The following is a 14,578-nucleotide window of genomic DNA, read 5'->3' as shown; positions in this document are numbered from 1 at the left end:
CTGCCAGCCCCTCCACCTCAGACAAGGGTCCTTTCTCAGTGCCTGATGAATTTGGAGGCTGTATCGTAATCCCTTTCAATGAATACCAATCACTGCCCTAAGCAGTCTTGACCAGCTTTACTAGATCCTTCTCAGAAGGATGTGTTCATGGTTGAAGTGCAGACTTGTAATCTCTTTCTCAGAAGTATGTTTAAGGCCTCTTGTAATTTGTAAGATTCTACACCTCCATTTCACAGTGGACAGTTTCTTATAAATTACCTTAGGATTGGAAAAATGTGCACTGGTTTGGAAACTAAAGAAACTGCAGTGAAAAACACAGATATCCAGCAAGGCAGACTTTGGACTTGTGCAACAACTAGTAAAGGTCCTCAACCTGGAGTAGAAACTGAACAGTATAAAAAAAGATGCTTTGCATCTTCTGTAAATTTTTCTTGCCCCCACTGTGTGAGTGGGTGGGAGGATTTCATATTTATTATTTTTGGTTGCTTTTAAAGAGATTTTTCAGCCTTAATTCTCTAATTTTGCTTTAAAATATCTTGGTGTTAATTAGTGCAAAAAATGTTTTTGATAGAAAATTTTTTAACTATCCAAGATGAGTTCTTTTTCTTTCAGTATTCAAAGAGATGCTTTTGCTAAGACAACTCAAGTGATGAGAACATTAATCCAGTAACCAGGTGAATGGGGGAGCCATCACTTAAATGTAAACATCCTAGCTTAACTTGGGATTGTTCAACAGAACTATTTTACTAAAAAATTCCATACAAGTTTTCATACCAATGGTTGTTTATAATTTCAGCTTAACTTTATAACTTTAAATTTAAAAGGTGCCAAGGCGGATCCTTTTCTTCAGGTAAACTGTGCATAAAAAGCATACCATGAAGAAGAAAAATTCAAAACTTCTTCCATCCTGCAAGTCTGTCTTGTAACTTCATTTAAAAACAGTGAGAAACACCTGTTAAAGGTGTTCTGATTTCGGTAGATCTCATTCAAGTAAGCATTTCAGTGATTTTTCTGCTAGAAGACAAGCCTGTTAAAGGTCCAACTAGTTTCCCCCCACCCATTTGTAAAGTATGAAATTCCAGATAAATTTCTTAACACAAGTACAGCCTTTGTAAATGTGAGCCTTTTTGCAGAACTGTAGGAGGAAAAATGGCAGAGACCTAATCAACCTTGAAAAAAGCAAATCACTAAAATCTTTGCATAATGTTGCCCAGTCACTTCACATTATGGTGAATTACTTGTTTCTGTTATGTTTTATCAATACTAGATTATATTCTGAAGATGTGTGTTCACTGGATTATTTTCTGTGTGCAATATCTTGAAGGAAATAACACCGGAGGTTGAGGGTGTTTTCAGACATCAGTATCTTGATTTATGACCCTTTCCTTTGCTGTATGAAGAGAACCTCCAAGAACTAGAATACTACTTCTATTAGTTAACTAAAAAAAAGAAAAAATCTCAGAAATGTCAAATTTCTCCTTTCTTGGGATTTTGGGTCCTTCCCATCTTCCCACTTCCTTCGTAAAAGTTCAGAAAAAGAACTTAACTTAATCAAGATGTGGGGATACTGCATATTTAACAATACACAGATTTCTCTAAGATTGGAACCAAGCCTGTCAAAATGTTAAAAACTTTAAACAGCCTGACAAAATACTCCTTGGTTACTTGATAAAATTTCATTTTGATTTGCATCCCCCCACCCCATCTCAAGTCTTTTCCATGTAAATACGAATGATATTTCTAATGTCATCCTCTGCATGCCCTTCCCCAAAGACAAGGAATGATCAACTTTTTGAAAATGGTGATTTTCTTCTTCAGAAGTAATCCTTTTGCTTCAGTTTTCTACAGATTCATCTTAACTCATCAGAAATAATTCTAATCAGTCTTCATTTTATCTTCATGTGCCAAATCAGTCTACTCCACAAGTACTAAACATACTTTTCTCAAATCATCTAATTGATTAACCTAAGTAAGATGAAAAGATTGTGACCATGTTGTGACAAACCTAAGGGTTTAGGTTTGAAGCTTTTTTTGATGTTTGAATAATAAAAACAATAAAAGGATGAAAATGAATTGTTCTTTTTTTTTTTTAAACACATGCAAAGAGTCTAAATGTGACTTTAAATCTTGCAGTTTTATGAAGAAAATAGGTGTTAGATGCAGCATTTTGAGAGGAAGAATCCAGCAGAGTTAATCCAAAGATCCTAAGGTAAGTTGCAGGCTCACATACAAGATAAAAGCTTGTATTCTGCTGTGAAGATGTGATTTGAGAGTGCTAGCAATCGCTCATATCGTTCTATATCAGATTTGTGATGCAAGGATGAATAAGTGCRATCACTGAAGAAAACAATATATGGAGCTTAATTCCAGGAAGATGATGCAAGCTGCAAGTCCTTGGCATCTCTTAAGGATTGGTCTCATGGTTAGATATGTGTCTCTTGTGTCCGAGGTTGGCTGAACCATGTGACCCTGTCCAGCTTTTGGCTACAAATCTGTTTCTAACATTCAGATGTGCAGAGAATCTTCATATTTTATACCCTGACATGTACTATAGTAAAAGATGTGTGTTTAATAGCTGCAATTATAGTGTGATCTGTTAAGACCTGCTGTGACTGACTGATATGCGGTTCAATTATTTAGAATTCATTTTTCAGAGTGGTGCCACATATTTTGTGCTAAGGTGACTATCTTGCAGCTACGAATTCATTTGCATGAAGATGTAGTAAATTCAATTGCATTTTTTCCCCACGTTACGTGGCAGAATTTCCCTCAGGGCTGTAAGATGAGAACTCRCAGAGCTGTTCGGTTTCCGTTCTGCTGCTGACACTGCACGGTAGTCCTGCGCAGGACTGGATTGGCACTGTCTCGTGCAGCACAGGATAGGGAAGGGTGTGTGGGGCTGCAGTGGCTCTGATCCATAGCTGTCTCTTCCACCAGATATTTCGTACAGGTTTGGTCTTTGCGTGAGTCAACCCCAGTGAGATGTTAATGTTTCCAGTCCTGGCTCCAGTGTGCTTGGAGGACTTAAATGGTGCAATGGCATTTCTGTGCCTTCCAGCACTTTGCACCATGCCTTGGCTATCTAAGCTGTCTTTGAGGCTCCCATGTGCTTCTGAAAAGCACGTGAGCATTTCCATCTTAGGGTAGTCTGTCTGATGGGACCAATACCCTCTTTCCAAGAGAGCATAGGGAGCTGCTGCATTTTTCCTTCACCATCCCTTTGCTGCAACATACACAGATAAATAATTTGTTAGCTGTTTCACAAAATTTTTCTCGGAAGAGGAATGAGCCTCTAGTTTATCTGATAACTATTACAGATATGTCATAGGCCCTCCCCTTCTTTTTCAGTTACATACAGCTTTAGTTGTCCTCCATTTTAAAGTTTCATTACCATTAGTATATAAATCCTCTTTCAAGGTGCATCTCATTTAGCGCAGCCTGTTTGCCCCATTTCCCTGGTTCATGTTGCCCTTGTATCATTGCTCCACAGCTACTTGCATATATAAACTCTCAAAGATATTTTTTCCATTACTGATGCAACCTGATCCCTCCCTTCCTCACCCTGTTATCTAGCACTGAAGTATTTTGGGACATTATGTAAAGTGTTTGTTTCATAAAGCGTACTATGCGGTTGTGTGTTAATTACTGATTTGATTTTACGCACTTGTTATATTCACTGTTGATGATCTTGTGAACAGCAGCGGCTGATCCACTCCAACATTGAGCAGCCTGCAATTTCAGATAATATTTTAGCAAGGATTCCAAGTCTGCAATTTCTGAAAGTGATGCCTTGCTGCGTTTCCAGCACTGTCAGCAGTACGTGTGTAAAAATCTGTTTGGTAAGCAGTAGAAGACAACTTGAGAAAGTCAATGCACCTGCCTTAGGATTTTGACCTCTGCTGCTTTAGAGAGGCTGCCATTTTTGTATTAATTTGGATTTCCTTCTATACTGTTGGGATTCAGTGCCCATAAGGTATGCAGAAGTATAGCTAGAGTGACTTGCTACCAACTACTGAAATCCACAGCTGGTGCTTGACCTTCACTAGAAATAAGCTATTGATATCCTACCAGTTGTAACCTTTTTGTGATAACTTAGAATGTTACTGAAGTTGCAAGAAATCAGTTTATAAACGGAGGTCTGAAATGCTGGAGTTCACCAGGGTGGCCATACTTCTGTGTTTTTGTTTCTTTCCCATTCTGGTCTTGCACTAAAGCTGACTGTTTATTCTGCTCCCTCTACACTGTCAGTCTTGGAAAAATTAGGCAGTCTGTGATACGTAATATGAGAGAAAGAACAAGAACAGCAATAAAGCAGTGTTGCCTGTTGGAGCGCCGGGGCCCTGGAAGGCCTTTCCAGTTCTGCTCCCTACAGCAAGAGCTGCTGAGAAGCAGAAATCCTTTCGTCAAAAGGATGAGCCAGACTTTAGATGTGATTAATTTTTTTTGTTTGTTTTCAAAAATGTAACTCCCTTATTTTTAGAAATCATCTGATATCCAGACCAAATATGAGTAGCATTTTTATACTTGCTTGTTCTTGTGAGAATACTATTCTAACTTCTCTGCCTCAATATTTACTTCATGATATAGAGCCCTTCTAGATTGTGTTTTACTAGACCAAACAAACCTAGCTCTTAGTCTTCTTTCAGATGGTAGTTTCTCCATTCCTGCTAGCTCTTCTCTGCACTTTTTCCAGGTTGAATGAAACTTCTTTGAGCAAAGGTGGTCAGCATTGTGCACAGTAATTTGGTGAGCTCTTAATCCTTAGGAGAACAGAAAATCCTATTGCTTATAGCCAGTGTTTACTACGACATGAACAAATGGAAATGTTGCTTTCCAGGCATAAAAATAACAGCTGCTTTCTCCTAGCACAGAGCAATGAAATTTATTGGAGCAAGGAAGGTTCTATTTGCAGAAAGTTTCTAGCTCTGCCACAATCATTTTGTGCTTTAAAACAGACTATTTGTTATTTTTCTGTTGAACTGTTAGAGGTCTTTAATCCAGAGACAACTTTCAAATCCACCAGACTGAAACCAAATCTATTTAACTGACTGATTTTTATGGCTTTCTGTTCACCTCCCGCTGTTTCTCAGATATGTTTATTGTTTAAATAAGGATTTGTTCTATCATAACTTGTCTAATCATCCTACTTAATGTTGTGAGTTCATGCTTCTGTAGGCACACCAAACTGAAGTGTCCTGAACAGACATAAGTTAGGTCAGCTAGCCTGTCCGCTGTGGGATTGCCTTTAGAGTGTATATAGTCCTGTGCTTTGTCCACTTTTTAGATGACCAGAGCCAGAGCTTCCTTGGAAACACTTTTACCATTCCACAAATATCATATACAACAAGAACACTTCCTGGAAATCAGTAGTACTACAGATAGATAAATGACTGCCTTACTGATTTATAGTTTCTTTAGTCTAAGTGAAACAAAAACTGCAGATTTAACAGATGTAAAAATGTTTTGAATGAAGCTGATAAGTTACATACAAAAAAATCCCCAAACTAAATGTTCTGGCTTTCAATTATTTTGCCCTGTGTTTTATTTTTAAAGTACCTACCTTGAAAAGAAAAGGCTGTTTTAAGCCTGAAAGTTGTATTTGGAAAATGCAACATACTCAAAATGGAGTATTTCATTTGGAAAATCTTGAAATGAGGCATTTAGTTCCAGCAAAAGGAAGCTGATTCTATTTTTTATATGCGGAAAAATATTCTTGCTTCCTTCTCCCCCCTCTCCCCCATGAAAATTTCTCACTTTTAATTTCCTTCATCTCTTCCCCAAAATGCTATTTCCCAACTAAATCAATTTATCGGTTGATGATTTTTTTTGATTTTTTGGGTTATCTGAACTTGCAACATCAGGAAGGTGCTTGCAACTTTCCACTCCTTGCAGTAATGGAAGACACATTTAGTAATTTCTGAAAGAGAAAGGACCCTTTAAAAGGTGTCTCAAGTCAGCTACTGAAAAATGGAGGTATGCAATATAATTAGTCATCGTTTAAAACTTGTTTGGGGATTTTTAGTGTATGCAGTAGGTAAATGTAAAAATTGAAAGATTACTTTTGGTGTGGGAGAGGTTAAATAAATCTCACTTTTGCCAGTATGTTAATGTTGCTAGTACCAGAACTACAAAAGATGAAACAACACAAAATATTTCTTCAGCAGAAACAATGATACGTGAGAGATGACTTGCGTTTATCAGAGCATATTTTAAAATTAGAAAAACTCTCTCTTGATTCAAACTGACACATCAAACATTGTCTGATGTTCCATTTTTTTCTCATAGTTAGAGCACTTCATTTACAGTCATTTTATGCTGTATACAGCAGTAATTAGTTTTTGTTGTAATCTTAAGAGCAGAGATTTAAAATGTCATCTTCAAGGTCATAAGTCTAACAAAATTCTTCACTTGCTTTTTTAGAACATGAAATACTTCAATAATTAAAAAATCAATCCAGACAAGCGTGCTTAGTTTTAAGAAAATAAATAAATATGTATTCTGTAACAGTTGCTTCCTTAAGACAGAAAGTACCAGCAAAATCAGTGGTGGGAACGTGCAACCTCAGTGATGATTCTACATCAACAGCTCACATGCATTGCATGAAAAGGCCAAGTGGTTGCAGCTTTAAGTAATGTATGCTGCAATCTGTAATGCACAATTAATGGAGTTCCAATGATGGTATTTCTGAAGAGCTTCAGAAGTATTGCATATTCTTACCTGTAAATCCAACATTTCTAGTGTGCTAAATCAAAACACCTATTATGGGCTATTTAGTAACAGTCATTCTAAATTGATGAAGGCATACTAAGCCTTGTATGGCAATAGACCTTTAGTTGAGACCAGACAATAATAATCTAGTCTCTAAAGTATGCAAAAAGCATGAGCGAGCATCAAGCTGTCTGGCTCAGCGTCAAGTCTTACTTATAAAAGGTATGACTTAAAAAGGAAAGCCTTTGTGACAGTTTATGCTGACTAACTCAATGTGTGTAGCCTGTGCAGAGTTGTTTTCCACCTATTCATGAATACACAAGCAAGGAAATTGGCTTTAAATCCAGAGGAATGCAAGCAGTTCTTTTGTTTAGTCAAATAAATATTTTCCGATACGCTTTTAACTAGTTGTAATTTATGGACAACAGATGGTTGTTCTTCACTGGTAATTGTTTTTCCAGAAGATAACTCCATATTAAAATCTGTGAGGATTCATGAGCTCTTCTATCATAAGTTTAGCTCTTTCTTGAAGCTTTTTTTTAATAAGCAAAGTGACCTCCCAAAAACTCTGAAACCCTGTTCTTCTATTAGGTTCTTTTTTTTCAGACTCAAAGGCTGTTATACCTGTTGCACACAGCCCTCGAAGAAACAGTTTGGTTTTATTTCTCCATTCTCATCCTACTAACATAGACACTTTACCCCTTACAGTAGGAACAAGAACAGGAATCGAGGCCTCTCATATTATAAATGCTCCTGCCAGAGGCAGATTGTTAAACTCTATTTAAAGCATATTAAGTCTTTTGAGTAATCGGAGCAGTACCAGGAAGTTATAACCTTAATAACCTATAGTCTGGTTTGACAAGACTTTCACAGCAGAAGTCACTGTTGCATAAGTTTTAACAGATTCAGCGTTTCTCATTATGAAAACATATGTACAACTTGATTAGCCTTTTCCTTTTATACCATATTCAAAGCTCTCTACAATCCTTTGTTATGTTCATACAAATCTGTGGAGAAAGTAACCTTCTAACACATAAGGATTTAAAATGCCAGTGTTTAATTATGTTGACTTTGAGTTTTAAATTTTAAATGTCCAGAATTCAGTGATATCAGCATTTTTTTTTCCCTAAGAGATGCACATTTTTAGGTGCCACCTTCCAGAATTATTGACTTATAGAAGTTCCTTTTATTGGAAGAAGATACTGATTTACATCTTTCTTTTGTTTAGGTACTAATGTAAGTAATATGGTCATTAACTTGTCAACAAACTACCCTGCCATGTGTTGCTGTCTTGTACGCAGCGTATGCAAATACGCCAGTGCTTAACTAGAAGTCACTACATGTCTTTCCTTTTGTGATCTGTGCATCTGGGCCATGACCTTGCTCTTCTAAATTTCCTTATTCAAATTACAGACACCTCTGTGTATGGATTTTGATGTGATCTGTGCCCTGTTTCCAGTGCTAACCTCTACCGTCAAAGGGCACAAGAAAATGTGTCACTCTGGCATGAGCCAAAACGTGGCTGTGGTCCAGCTCTGCCTGCTGTGTGCTTTCTCTGTATGCTTCGGGTTGCTGTTTTTAAGGGGCTGAGACAGTGGCTGAGTTTCTTGCTCTTCCCTCCTCACCTTTTTGGAGGCCCCAGACTCCCCATTCTCCAACCTTTCCTTTGCATTTACATTGACACCAGGGACATACTGTAAAAGCGTTTTAATTAGTTGGATTTTAAAGGTGGCCTGCCTGTTTGTATTTGAAAAAAAATTAAAAATCTAGCAATATGGAGAGGGAATGGGGCAGGAGGGTCAATGAAGGGTTAGCCCTTGTTACCAAAAGGAAAATAATTAAAACAGCAAAGAAGTGATCTCTGAGAGGCAGAGCTCCATGTTAGCAGATGTGATTGCAAGGGCAGACTATACATTGTTTTTTGAGTTCCTTTGTGTCTTGGAAGAGTCTATGTTTTATCCTAGAAGATTACAGTCCTTTTTATGCAACTTAACATACTTCTTTCCTTTTACGGATAGGAAACTAAGATGCAAATAAATGAGACTCATTTTTAAGAAATCATAAGGGATTTTTTACATCAATAATGATAATATGATGCCTTAAAGAGAAGAGGCATGTTTCTCTATTTAAGTGTGTAACTCAACAGGAGAGCTGTGCTCCACAATGCTGTGTAAAGAGTCAAGGTACCTTAGTACTGCTGATTTCAATGCACTCACTGAGGCGAATAATTACTCCAGGAAATACCATTTCAGCAGGTCTTACAATCAGCATTTCTCTAATTTACTTCTCACATTGTTCTGTTCCTATTTCCTCTGGTCTTCCAGAAAGGACTTGGAGCTGCAAGCACAGCTGCTGCTGAAGGCACTAGTGTCTCCTGCAGATCAAGGGCAAAACTTGCTCCTACCTTTGTCGTTGTTCAGCAGCCTACCAATTCCTATGTTTAAGGAGTGTGAGGCAAGAACATGGCAGGCAGAGGGAAAACAAACAGGATTTTTTTTTTTTTTTTTTTTTAATGCAGAGACACTGTTGAAAGACCAATGCAATACTCTTGTGTTTTGAGGTGAAGTGGGGTTTATACAAGTATAAAGCTGGGCAGTCCACCTAATGGAAATTGCCGTGGATTCCAGCCAGACTCGTAGGAGTCGTCGGTCAGTTTTAACCTGATGAATGGCAGAGATGGACATAAATCCCCACCCCTCTCCAACAAGGTATAAACATTTTTCTTCTAGATTGCTTGCTTTTTTGTGAAACTGATGGAACAAAGTGAGGAATTTGAAGGACAAAGATCTGGCCCGCATTTGTGCTTATTTTGTTAATCAAGTTTCTTCTCAACAGGTTCATTCTGGAAGAGGAGTCTTTGTTATGCAGCCTCTTGAGTAGCCCCAGTTTTATATATAGGAGTGCTGCGCTACAGTGAAATTACAGCCCTGATTTCCAACAAGTACAAAGCAGTAACATCCCCCCTCCCCTTTCATTAATGATGCAGGAGAGTCCTGAACACCCTTGAAAAGCTGTCACTAGGGAAATTTTCTGCAGTAAAATGAAAGCTAAATTTTTTTGTTGCCTGTGTTTGTGAGTTCTCTGCTCCCCCTGTCTGAGAGAACAGACTGCTAACGAAGGACTTGTGCAGAGGTTGACCCTGTTACGTGCAGTCTGGACTTGGATTTCTGGAAGAAAACAGCACAGCGTAGACATCCCTATTGTGTTTTTTGATTGTCCCAACTTCTGTTTTAGTTCCTACGAAGCATTTGTTCTTTTGGCAAGATGATAAGCCAATCCGAAGAGGCCAGTTGCCATCACAGACCTTGCCCGTTTTCACAGAGTGCATTTTTGATTGTTTCACTGTTTCTGTTTTGATCATAAAATCCAGCCCCACTAGTCCATCTGCAACACCCAAAATAAAGATGATGTGCAAGCCGACTGCGCAGAAATAGATGATATCATCAGCTGCAGTCAAACCACACTCTGACTGCACAACTTTCTGAAAAATGTCATCTCCTGCACTCCAAGTAGCAAGTTCTGGGATGATAGTCTACGTGATGCACAGGCTTGTTTCTGAAATGGGAAAAGGACATGTGCAAGTATGCTGTGCTCAGTCCTTAGCATCCAGAAAGTAGAAGCTCAGGTTACCCAAACTGCTGGTGTGCAGCAGCCTTGCCCACGAGTTGAACCTGCAGCACTTGTGACAATCCTAAGGCTGTTAGAATACCTGTACTTACTGACATTCACTGCAAAGTCATTGCCTTCCTAATACAAGGATATCAGTAATAGCAAGAGAGAAACATGGTGACTCCAAGGTCAAAAGATTGCAGTATATGTAATCTAGAGTTTCCATCACAACTGATTATGCTTAAGCTTCAGCTAATAAAAATTACAAGGCTGCATTTCTTATGTGAATGCTTGCTTGTAATTAAAGAACATGTGTGTGCTTTAAGAACTCAGTATAAATAGATGCCAATTTTTATCTTTAACTTAATTTCTTAATACCTTCCTTTTCCATATGAATAGTAGCTTATTCATTTTTCACCCAAATGTGGTTTGTGCATTTGTTGAATGAGTTTAAGAATGTTCTGCTGCGTTTGTACTTAATTGATATCTTTAGAGACAAGCCTTGCCTGCAGCACAGCGTAAAATGAGCCTTGTAGTCTCATCTTGTTCACAGGTTGCTTTTTTCTTTGGTGTATATCTTTTCCCTTTCTCATTTATTGCCTGTCAGTATGGAGATGCTCTGAACAATTATTCTAGTTACGTGAGTTTAAAGTTGATTAGTTAAATCAAACTGAACAGTATGGATACATGCATTCAAGAACAGAGGCTTTCTGAAGTGATTTACACCACAGAAACAAAGCTCCTTGAATTCTGATGAAAGCATTCACACTGTGATGCGAGATGTGCATGTACTTCACTTAAAAAAGAAAAAAAATCAAATTATCTTTCCGAAGTGACTCTTTGTAAATACGAAGGATTCAGTTCTCAATTCCAGCACCTTTGATATATGAGTAAATCCACGCATTTCATTCTCCACCCGTGTTATCCTCTCTTGTAGCAGAAAGTTATGCATGATTTCCCCTGCAGAAAATGGTCTCCATTTTCACCAATAACCTTCCTTCTTTATTTGTGTTTTGGTGATATCATTTGTACTCCCTACCTGTCTTCCTTATTGCTCTCCTATTTATGTTTTCATTATTTACTATGGTTTGTGTGTGCTGGTAGATGGAGTGTTATTTCTTGACGCAGGACTTTTATGATGTTTATTGATGAGGCATTTGTAAGAACAGTCTTCAGTTATCGTTTGTGTTTTGCGTTAATGTGCTGCTTTTCAAAAGCCTTTCTGTAAGATGCATGAAATGAGACTCCCAGCTGAGAGCAGTTCAGAATATCTCCTTTTGGCATAGTAGTTGCCTTTCTATTTTGACTAAGTGAGATTCAATGAATATGCTAGAGACTTACATGAATAAGAACATCTGAAACTGCAGCAGCTTAGGATAAATGTTGTCAGGGGTGTCAGGTCTATGCTTCTGGAGGCACATCCCCCTAGACCTGTGCTTATATAGCATATTTATATAATGGGGCAATCTCCTATCAGCCAAGTGGTTTTGGCATAGTTATTTTCCTTTCATCCTTTTTGAAGCTTTTGATTTGTATCATGACCAGAAAAAGGAAGGATAGCAGATTACTTTAGTCAGTGGAGAAGACTGTTGTTCTCTCTGTATATAAATGATATGTTTCTAGTCAAAGCAGAGGCTGCGTTCAGTTTGCTATGGTGTTGGAGGGTGCAGAAATAAGGAAGGAGGTGGTGATGAAGCTACTAGACAGGGACTCAGAAAATTGTCTCCAATTTCTGGGAAATCAAGGACTTTCTTCTCTAGTTTTAGGCACGTCAGTCTGGTCTGACATGAGATATCCTACGAAAAATCTTAGCAGATTCAAAGTGAAAACAGGAGAGCACTGCAGTGATAATGATCAAGCCCTTGAACTGGCATAAATCTTCCCCTGCTCAAGAAACTTCACCCTAAATTGTGTGCGGTGCTTTCTTCCCCCCACCCCCCCTTAATTTATTTGCTTCCCAGGCCACCTAGATGATGTTGAGTTGTCACAAAGCAGTTATCGCTCTCTGCCTTGCTTGGGTGAAGAAAATGCCATTTATGTTTCTTTGCCAGTCTCATTGATTTAGGTTGTAAGCTTTTGGTATATATTTGTATAAAGCCTTGCAGAAAGTGGTGTGATGTCATCTGTGGCCTCTGTGCCCTACTGCAGCCCAAATAGGAATATGTGTAGAACTGCGGTACGGGGTAGAAAAAGATAATGTAATGCCATTATATGGAGTGTGTGTGTGGTGAAAGGGGGGTGGTCGGGAGCTGCTAAAATAGTTATTGAGAAACAAAATAGGAAGATGTTATTTGCTGGTCACAGAATGTTCAACTCTTTGCGGTTCCCAGCTGAGTCTCAACAGAGAAGTGACATGAGAGAAGCAGCCCTCCCTCTGCTGTCCTCCCTCCCCTGCCCTGCTGTGGGAGTCTGTAAGAATGGCCAAATGCATTTTCATCACTTGTGAAAATGTTGTAATATCAATCTGCACCCACCACCTGCCAGGGAGGAAATTTCAGGGAATAAAAATATTGTATTTGGCAAACAGAGTTTAACAGCAGGGAAAAGCAAAGAGCGGAAGTGCCACTACACAATTTCTGCTTTATAGGGAATAACACTTTGCATTTTGCAGACAAGTGTAACACAATTTCAAATAGCTGAGCTGCAGAAAATTGAGTAAGGGAATATATATAGTGTATTTAGTGTGAATTTTCAAGTGCTTAGAGGAATTAGCTGTCTCTCTGTCTGTCTACCTGACATTTTGCCTCTAAAGAGGTGTATTGATTGTAGAGCAAATGTGTGTCCCTTTGATCTCTCCCAGTAAAATAACAGGATTTTGTGACACAGGAGAAAGTAGGAGTTGATTTTTCAAAGGAGTACCCAAAACAGTGAAGACTGAGGCAAGTCTGCAGTGGTAAGCTTTCCTGTCAACAGCTGTCAACTGAAAATATTGACAACTCTGAGATCACTGAAATACACTAAAATTCTGGCAGTTTCTGCCAACATCATGACTCCTCACAAGGATGGGTTTTATCAGCAGAAGRCATGCACTGGAAAAAGCCCAGGACTTTCACCTGTCGACATGGCTATTGGGCTGGCACTTTGCCTGCAGAAATACTGCTATCAAAGAGCTGGGGTGTTTAGGGAAGAAATCCCAAGTGACAGAAAAGTGAGCATTGCTGCTTACGCCTAATTGGAGTGTGAAAAACCTACAGTAAAGGAAGACAAATCCATGTTCCAAGAACTTTGTAAGACAAATTAARATAATCACGCTGCATGCCATGGGCATCTTGTGTGTGATTTTGACAATAAGTAGATATTTCAGGGGATGCCTCTTTGCTGGGAACCCCCAGCACTTCAGGAAGGAGCACTGGAGGCAGCTCGCTCCTGAGCTCAAGCCCTGGGGTGGCCGTAGRTGCCTCTTTCTTTGGAGAGCTCCTTTTGCTTATTTACTTGTGTCACTGCCAGGTGTTTTCTCTGCAAGGATGATATCCTGGGCTGATATTTTGGTCAAATTCTAACTATAATCCTTACAGCCTGCTTGACTTAAAATAGCCCATACATTAAAATGTCATTTCTCTTCTAACTGATGGTGTGTGTTTTTAAACAATTTTCATTTTTCACCCCAAATATGGCTCTCTGTCGTCTTTGAGTAAAGTGGTTTTTTTTATTTCTAGCTTATTAAAGTGCTTGGAAGGCACTATGCCTTGCATGCCTAAGACAAGCTATTATAAATATTTAGCTAGTTAAAGCATTTGTGATTATTTTAACTTCAAAGTTAGAAGTAAATGGGGTACTTGCAAAGACTCTTGCATATTTTGCAGAAGTCATCTAAGTAAATCTTTCATGATAGTCTGGGATTTTTCATGGTGTGCTGAAGAATATTCTACCTTAGTACCATTGGGATTCAAAAACTAGACAAAGTGTCAAAGAGTTAAATAGTCTTGCCTGGAATGTTTCTAAAAGACACTGACAGCATCAATTCTCTCTCAAAATGCCATTCAAAATGCCTATTTTTGGTCCATTCCTTTCTGCAGACCCTTTTCAGCTATTAGGTGTAACCTTGGGGCTAGGATGCTCTCCAGTGAAGCGGGGATGTGGTTTTCAACTCCCTCACTTTTGGATACTTATTGGATCTAGATTTTCCATCTTCAGGATGTTAATCCTTAAGTGCTGAGACACAGAGAACATGACTTCCTCTTCTCCTTTGGCAGCCTTGTTTTGATGGGAAAACAGTATGGCCTTCTCAGTTCTTTCAAAGGACATCTAAAGAGCTTATCCT

This window comes from Apteryx rowi, unplaced genomic scaffold (genome assembly GCF_003343035.1).
Source record: "Apteryx rowi isolate R43461 unplaced genomic scaffold, aptRow1 scaffold_129, whole genome shotgun sequence".
Lineage (NCBI taxonomy): Eukaryota > Metazoa > Chordata > Aves > Apterygiformes > Apterygidae > Apteryx > Apteryx rowi.
This window is presented reverse-complemented; position numbering follows the sequence as displayed.